Raw genomic sequence first — 8,638 nt, forward strand, 5'->3', positions numbered from 1 at the left:
CGTGCGCATTACACGCAGGTGCGTTTGCACGTACACGCATCGTGCGCGTACCGCATGCGGCACGTACCACGCCGTGCGTTGCACATTACACGCGTGCGTTCCACTACACGCGTGCGTGCCACTACACGCGTACCCGCACTACACCACGTGCGCCGCACTGTACCACACGTATGCTGCGCACATAACATGCACGCATGCGGTCATTGTGCATCTAGCTGCACGGCATACACTCACGATGCCACCTATTGTACGCAGGGCCCGCACGGTTACACGGCCCGCGTGTTGTTACGCATGCGCGCGTGCCACATAAGGAGCTCGGCCTGCCACGCTCTGGACAACACCCACCTGCTCTCGTTAGCAACACCGGCATTCCTGACTCTTGTGCTGTGCAACGAGGTTTTGCGCCTGTGCGTGCGGAACTCGGCTCTTTTATGCACAGAGGAGTCGTGTTAGCTTCCTTGCCTGGACCCGCAGAGTTGTTATTACAATCATCGGGGAAGTTCTGTCTGTACGGAGGGGCGCGGATGTGATATGTCGTATCCGTAGTTGTTATTGTTGTTGTTTTTTGTCTTGTTTGTTTGCTGTTTTTTGTGGACGGCCTGGCAACGCGAGAGGAGAACAAGGAGAGAGAAGGATGTTGGGATATGCGGATGCGGATCAGCGAGTGATTTTTAGAGACGGCGTGCTGCGAGCCAATGATTTAATGGTTGGATTACGGTTGGCATAACTCCTTCCTCAGTCGCTGTTTTTTCTTCTCTAGATAGTTTGTGTACGCGGTGGTGTAACTGCGTCTTATTACATGTTACCATGATTGTTATACAATGATTATCGCATTGTATTTACAATGTTTATCACGTCATTTGTTATACAATGTTATCACGATTCTGTATACAGTATTCCACATTCTTACACATGGGCACACGATGTTATACAATGTACGTTATACAATCAGATGCACTGGGTAGCTAACGGGTGGGCACCAGAGGTGCCATGCGCCCCCCTGTTGATTGGCAAACAAACAGAAATTATTTTGTTTTTCCTTGCCTCTCACGCGTCTTTCACGGGACTGGCCACAATTCCTGTTACTTCTGCATCTGCGCCTGAACGAAACATTCTCTTAAAATGAGCATTGTCAAGTCTAAAACTTCGTTTACAATGTGACCAGCTACGATTCTCTGCTCTCATTCTCCTTTGTCGTTGACAGGAGTTAGTGAATGACATTTAAATGGTCAACGAATCCTGCAAAATCGACGGAAGACTTGACTTTGGATTTTGAGATTTCTGCAGCACAACCAAAATAACATGACTAAAAGAAAGGAGATATTCTTCTTGCTCAGATTTTGTGATTGTTGCAAGTTGGCTTTTGATTGACATTTTTTATTGGTTACGAACTCTTATTTGACAGAAGAAAGAAATTGGAAATGCTGGAATAACTTTGAGATTATTCGAACTTATAGACGGCCATTTGCAGAAACTCGGTTTTTATTTCAATCCGATTTCATACATTAGTTTTAAGTAACTGTTGCTCTATCAGGTGAGGCAAAAACATTTCTTTTCATGCCGTAATTTCCTTTTTATTTTATAGAGCGGCTCTATTTGGCCAAGCTACCTTTGTTTTTATTTGAAATCAAATTTCATATGGTTTTTTAGTTCTCCCTCATCAGAGGAAAGCAAAAACATTTTATAACGAACAAAATTGTTAAAATGTGATCTTTACGCTATTGTATTCTAACGATGTTAAATCTTTTGTAATTTAAATAAATGCCATGTTTTATCTTCAGTGCCCAGTTCCAATCACAATCTACTGTTTTTCCGTAGATCCTTTATTTCGTATTTCATTCAATATGCCTCTACTTTGTTCAAAAATTAATTTAACTTTTACTTTTATCCATGAGCAACTCTGAAAAGTTTTATGACGATAATGCCACCAATCATTGCATGGTTTACTGCTAACAACACAAATCAAACTTAATTCAATATTCCAGTCAGTGCTTGATGAGGACCATAGCGTAGCTTAAGGGGGGGCACAACGAGGCCATGGACCCCCTCTTGATCGGCAGAGCTACAAAAATTAAGAGAGAAGGGCCCCTGATGGGATTGTCTTATACCACTAGTTACCACACCTAATAATGTAAAATGAAATGCGCAAAAAATGCATTTTATGCCACATATTTTCAGAAAATTACGCCTTACTGTGGGAGAGGAAACACCCTCCGCCGTTGAGAAATGCTTCATCGCCTGTACTTTGGTCGCATTAACTCTTTTCTTCCTCCTGAAAAACACTGGACTTCGTCACCTTTTCACTGGTCTAGCTAAGGGTCCCCGAACTGGTTTCGTGTGTAACCTCAGAGCTTCTCCGACCCACAGACCAGGCGGCCATCGTCCCACGTTGATCTGGGATCCGGAGATGGAAAAATAAAAAGCGGAGGGGGGGGGTTATAAGGGTATTTGCATATGCATTTCTCATATATGCTTACCCCTAATACTGGAATTTTTAAGTGTGCAGAATCCATTTTTCAATGCACGAATTTTTAAAAATCTCCCTCGTGCGAGGGGGGATACGCCCTCCCACACCTACCCCTCGGTCGCTTCGCTCCTCGCCTTGGCGCCTCCTGTTTCAATGTGGCTACGCACAACTGTCACACAGTTACAACACACACACACACACACACACACACACACACACACCACACACACACACACACACACACACAACAACACACAGACAGACAGACAGACAGACCAACACACTGCGCGACTGCGCAAAGCCCTATTACAGGGTGTATGCATGCCAGATACCTGTAATGTAAATGTCAATGATATACTTGTCTTTTTGGTAAATGCTGTGCATGTGCGAACCCAGATATTATAGCCTTTTCTGCAATTGTTATATTTCGTAAGTTCTGAATGTGCTTCGCAGGCCAACATCTGTGATCGCGCATGCGTAATATCTGCATAGAGCAAGCATATTTGTGAAAAATGCTTATTTAAAATCAGCGGAGAAGGGGTATCTGAGCAAAGAATTATATGTTAAATTTTTATCACAATTAAGGCCACTCTTTATGAATAATAGGACGCCGCATGAAGGGTGCGCCCACGACAGATACCTTCCAGATACAAGCTGGCTACGTTACTGCAATTAAATGTTTATTTTAATGATATACTCGTCTTTTTCGCACATACTGTGTATGCGCGAACCCAGATCTCAGCGTTTCCTACAATTTGTTAAATTTATTTTCCAAATTTTGCTTGTACTTCGGAGGCAAAGATCTGTGATTGTGCATGCGCAATACCCGCCTAGAACTATCATATTTTGTGACAATTAATCAGGGGTATCTGAGCGAAGAATTATATGATAAATTTCCACCGTAAGACCTGTCTGTTGGCACCACAAATTGTCGTCCGGCAAAATTTTGCAAAACCTCACACCACACATGTCGCGCTCTTGACAAATTGTCGTCCACGGCGACAATTATGTGCTGCTCTTGCCGTTCCAATTTTTTTGAATCTCACTAGCGACAATTTGTGCAGGCCAAAATAAAACCATAATCCAACAAATTGTCGCCGCTTGCCCATCAAATTGTCGCGTCAGTCGCTGTCTTCAAGCTACAGAAGATTAACTGACGATTACAAGAATGATGATTGATGATGATGATTGATGATTGTGATGATGATGATGATGATGATAAATGAATACTAAACTATTTACATAATAAGATAGCTCATCGACTTTTTTTCTGTGTGTTGACAGCACTGTACATGTGAGTGCTGACGCATGTGTCTTCAATTGTTCCACCGAATTCATTTGGGAATTGTACACACACAGTCTATTATAGCGATCTTAATTTTCAGAGGGCGATTTTTTTTCGTCTAGGAACTCCTCCCCGGGTATAGGAAATCGCCCTCTGAAAAATTGCATCAGATCGCTGCGCGGTTTCGGCCGGCCATAGGGGACATACATACATTACATACATACATAAATAACATACATGCACCACGCACGCCACGCACGCACGCACGCTCGCAGCGCTACGCACGCACGCTCGCCACGCACGCACGCACGCACGGCACGCACCACGGCACGCACGCACGCACGCTACTCGCACACCACACCCTCCACAGTCCATGCACACACACACACAACTCATGGCTTTGAACAGGATCGATATAATGCTGCTTCGATTGGCTGGCGACAATTTGTAGCGTGGCCAGGCTTTGCAAAGTTTGACAAATGTCGCCGACGACAATTTGTGCAGGGACGACAATTTGTGTGTAACACCTGTCTTTAGAATATAGTATATAAATAAGTCTATATATATATATACTATATATATATATCTGTCTGTCTGTCTGTCTGTCTGTCTCTCCGCTCCCCCGTCCGTTCCGCCCGTCCTGTTACTGATCGTGTCTGGATTGTAACTATATTATACTATAGTATATATTCATATGTTGGTGGTGCTGTCGTGACGTCGAGCGTGTGTGTGTGTTGTGTGGTGTTTGTTGTGTGTGTGGTGTGCTGTTATGTGTGCATGTGTGATGTCGTCGGCGGATGGTGGATGTGTGCTCAATAGGTCGGGGGCCACGTGTGTGGCGTGGCGCGTGTGTGTGTGTGGTGTGTGTGTGTTGTGTTGTGGGGCGATGTGTGTACTGTGTAGTGCGCAGGCGCGCGCCGTGGTGTTGTATGTTTAATGCGGTTAGTCTTCAGAAGCGATGTGTTTTTTTATTAAGCCGTTGCCCATACGGTTAATTCGATTTCGCATACATAGATAGAAAAATAACGCGTGAACTGTGCAGGCAATCTGTGTATGATATCCTATAGCGGCTGTTCTAAGCTGTTCTGACTCGCTCGTCTCTCCTTTCAGGGAAACATAAGCACTGCGGATTCGAACTGCGACAGCCCGGCAAGCCGGCCGGGCCAGTCAAAATGGGTAGAAGATATGCGTGTTATTTCGAAGATTATAAAAGACGTTATTGTGTATCGGGCCCACATGCTCCGTTGTCTAAAGGTACGCGTGAAGCTGGGGCGGTACTGACTGAAGTGACAAGGCGTGGGAAGCCGAAAGATATAGTGAGGAAGGTGGAAGAGGCAATTGGCATTTCAGCATTATCGACCGTATGGATGAGAGAGAGAGAGAGAGAGAGGGTGAGGGAGAAAGACGGGAAGAGAGAGAGTAGAAGAAGCTTGAGGAGAAAGACGAGAGGAGAAGAGAGAGAGAGAGGAGAGGAGAGGGACGAACGAGAAGAGGAGAGCGAGAAGAGATAGAGAGAGCAGGAGATGAGAGATGAACAGAGAGGGAGAAGGAAAGAGAGAGAGGAGCGGAGAGAGATGGAGATCTCGTAGAGAGAGAGAGAGAGAGAGAGAGAGATGAACAGAGAGGGAGAGAGAGGAGAAAGAAGGTCACGTGGAAAAATTGCTAGGTAGCAAGGGCTACAATATATGGATAACTGGTGAGTAATGGAGATACTACTATTACGTCCGTAAACAATGTAAATGCGTCTACAATAATAATTAATCTAGCCTTATTCGTAGCTATCGTGTCACGCACGGCAGAAACGTGCACGAGAATAGATACAATATTATGATATTTTTTAATGGATTTCGAAAGTCGATTCGAAGCAAAATATCAACCGTAATAAAATTGATACAGGTAATCGGAGGCCGTACACTTCTCCTCACATTTCTCATTGCAGAGCTCTGCTAACCCTGTTGCCCAGCTTGCTGCATTCTGAAACATTCCCATCGTATCGTTTCCTGGGTGGCGGCCGACCCGGGGTTTAGCGACAAAGTCATGTACAGCACCATGACGAGAACCCTAGGCCCGTTCAGAAAGCTCGGCCAGTTCCTTCTCGACGTATTCGAATTCTACGGCTGGGAAATAGTCGGTGTTTTCTCTTCTAACTGGCTGCTGTATGTACGACGATGCTTCGCGAGCTATCAAGCTTGGTATGAGATGCTGCTTCACGTACATAAAGGCAAATATGTACACAGAAACAAGCACACACGCAACAGAACTTTAGATATTAATACCTCTACCTATTATCCTTATTCGGCTCGTCTTTTCATTCGAAATGTTAATGCTAATGCTTCTATTAGAATTGACAATGCCTAGGCGATCAAACTGAACATTGTGTAATCTTCTGTTCCTCAGCTGTCATGGCTGTAAATACTACATAATAAATTTGTGAGATGTTCGTTAATATATTACTCGCGTATGTTGATGCTTGAATGCGCAGGAATTGTTGATTGTTGATTGCTTATTGCTGAACACTGACTAGTACAAGGTCGGCTGGTAAACTCACTTTCATTCACACGATTAAAGGTAGCATGATGACCTACGATTAACCGTGATAATTCGCGGCGAAATATCACATGTAATTACACCAATTACACCCCCAGGGGACAATGGGGGGGGGAAGTCGATTGTACGGGCGAGTTGGTAGACAAGCACGTACTGATGATTCTCACGGCACTTCTCTTTTAAAATTACTAGCAACGATTTAGCAGCGAGTAAAGATTAGAGGTGGCAATAGGAGTGTTTCATGTTGTAAACATTGACGTCATATGCGCACATGCGCAGTTTAACGGTTGGCAGCAAGCAAATGCGTGATACAAGCATAGATACCACCAACGTGGTGGGTATATGTTTCCATGAACCAGACTGATCATATTATTATATTATCAGGAGCGTATAATGACATTATTTTGTTGTTAATGACATTAATTTGTCATTATACGCTCCTGATATTATCTATATTATATATTAGTTATATATTAGTTATATTAGTTATTATATTAGTTATTATATTAGTTATTATATTAGTTATTATATTATGGTTATCTATATTATTTCTATGGTCCATCCAGACCGTGTGACACTATAGATAGTGTTTGGGATACTATAGATAGTATAATATAAGTCGATCCGAGTCGATTTATAGTTAGTGTTAGGGTTCGGGTTGGGGTTAGGTTTAGTGTTAGGGTTAGTGTTAGGTTTTTTGCATCATTCTTTGATATACGGAAAGTCTGATGCATGGGCGCAACCACTGGGGGGGGGGGTCGGGAGGGTCACGACCCCCCCCCAACTTTTATGTGGACCTCCCCAACTTCTGGAATTATTCAGCGTTTATTATCGTGAAACATCCATATTTCACAGATGAAAGTTAAAATAAATAAAACCCCCAGGTGGTCAAGTGCAGTGTGATAACTGTGATTCAGATTCAGATATCTAAATAGAACCCTTGTTAATATCATTTAGATTTGACCTACATCCCAGCAAACACGGAACATTCTCGTAACATTTGCTGGAGGTTCTAGTTTGGTTACATTCGCCAAAAATATTCTAAGAACATTCCCATATTGTTATACATTCATTGGTTTTACTTGGTGAGAGAGTTATGTTCTTGGAATGTTTCTCGTAACATTCGCTGGAGGTTCTAGTTTGGTTACATTAGCCAAAAATATTCTAAGAACATTCCCATATCGTTATGCATTCATTGGTTCTACTTGGTGAGAGAGTTATGTTCTTGGAATGTTCGAAAAACGTTAACCGTGCTCGGATGGGTTCGAAACTCCTAATTGCCGTTTTTGTGATGTTGCAAACTATAGCACAGGTATCAAATGTATTTTTGTTTATGATTCGATCATCAGGTCATATGATCATTTTTGGGAGATTACTGTTGGGAGATTAATGTCTCGAGGCTACGGGTACGGCAGTCCAATTGCGTCGCTTTCCCACAAAATAATGCCGTTGGAAATTAATTCACGATTTAATTCACGATTAAGATTTCTTGATGAGCTAGAAAACACTCGGATTTGAAGTATGAAAATGAACATTATTGTGCCAGCTATAGCTAGCCTACACCAGTTGGTTGGGATTGATTGTCAGTTCAAATGCAAAATATTGAAAGCAAAAGGTTATACACCATCGATTAATTTGGGTACTAAGATACGCATATATAAGATAGCCGAGTCGGTTTAGAGTTATTGTTAGTGTTAGGTTTAGGGTTAGGGTTAGGGTTAGGGTTGCGGATAGGAATAGGAATAGGGGGACTGTTTGTATTTGTGTGTGGGACTGCCGTACCCGTAGCCTCGAGACATTAAGATACGGCTGCAGCGCATGCATAGTGTGGCTGCCGTTAATATGACATTTTTGGAGGTTGATCAATGTTATCTGAAAGTAGTGTGAATGTTACTACCTAACATTTGGTAAAAACGTTCTCAGAATGTCTGGAAAACTTTCTTAAAAAACGTTATTAGAATAACGTTAACGTTACTGAATAATGTTCTGCTAACCTAAAAGAAACATTTCCATAACATTCAAGGAACATAACTTTGTTAGCTGGGATAGTACATTCAATCTCACGTACGTGCATGGAACGAGCACGACATTCACCACGCGTTCGCAAGCCAACTGTGTCTATATAGCTACGCTGCGTTGTGTTATAGCACTAAAAAAAGAGGCTCATCTCCACACAAGCGGCGCGACACCGTTCACCCCTACCGGCAAAGCTCAAATCTATTATATCTTATGGCGCAGTCTCCACTGACACGACACGGCGCCACCCCGGTTTGACGGCGACGACGAAAGTCAAATGAGTTTGACTTTTGCCGGCTGACGTGACGGCGAAAAGACAATTG

Source organism: Priapulus caudatus, unplaced genomic scaffold, assembly GCF_000485595.1.
Source record: "Priapulus caudatus unplaced genomic scaffold, Priapulus_caudatus-5.0.1 Scaffold983, whole genome shotgun sequence".
Lineage (NCBI taxonomy): Eukaryota > Metazoa > Priapulida > Priapulimorpha > Priapulimorphida > Priapulidae > Priapulus > Priapulus caudatus.